At 41.9% G+C, this 585-nt stretch overlaps 1 non-coding gene across 1 annotated transcript; it reads left to right on the top strand.

The window, feature by feature from the left end:
• Positions 1-200: 200 nt before the first annotated feature.
• On the top strand, positions 201-308 carry LOC148553154 (small nucleolar RNA R71). The gene has a single exon (XR_015893366.1). It is a non-coding gene; the product is annotated as a small nucleolar RNA R71 (small nucleolar RNA).
• The last annotated feature ends 277 nt before the right edge of the window (positions 309-585 follow it).

Genomic DNA, 585 nt, shown 5'->3' with positions numbered 1-585 from the left:
TTCTTCTGAGGCGTCCCATTACTTACAGGATTCCTCTCAGAAGTGTACATGAACTGGTTATTAGCAACCATGTCAATGAGTTCTTGAGCTTCTGTAGGCGTTTTCTTTAGGTGAATGGATCCACCTGCAGAATTGTCTAGTGACATCTTTGATAGCTCAGACAGACCATCATAGAATATATCCAGAATGGTCCATTCTGAAAGCATGTCAGAAGGACACTTTTTGGTCAGTTGCTTATATCTCTCCCAAGCTTCATAGAGGGATTCACCTTCTTTCTGTCTGAAGGTTTGAACATCCACTCTAAGCTTACTAAGCTTTTGAGGAGGAAAGAACTTGGCTAAGAAAGCCGTGACCAGCTTATCCCAAGAGTTCAGGCTATCTTTAGGTTGAGAGTCCACCCATACTCTAGCTCTGTCTCTTACAGCAAATGGGAAAAGCATAAGTCTGTAGACCTCGGGATCAACCCTATTGGTCTTAACAGTATCACAGATCTGCAAGAACTCAGTTAAGATCTGAAAAGGATCTTCAGATGGAAGTCCATGAAACTTGCAATTCTGTTGCATCAGAGAAACTAATTGAGGTTTC

The sequence above is a fragment of the Arachis ipaensis genome, chromosome B7 (genome assembly GCF_059453495.1).
Source record: "Arachis ipaensis isolate K30076 ecotype BB chromosome B7, ASM5945349v1, whole genome shotgun sequence".
NCBI classification, from domain to species: Eukaryota; Viridiplantae; Streptophyta; class Magnoliopsida; order Fabales; family Fabaceae; genus Arachis; species Arachis ipaensis.
The sequence above is the reverse complement of the archived record's forward strand: the minus strand, read 5'-3'. Positions and strand labels throughout refer to the sequence as shown.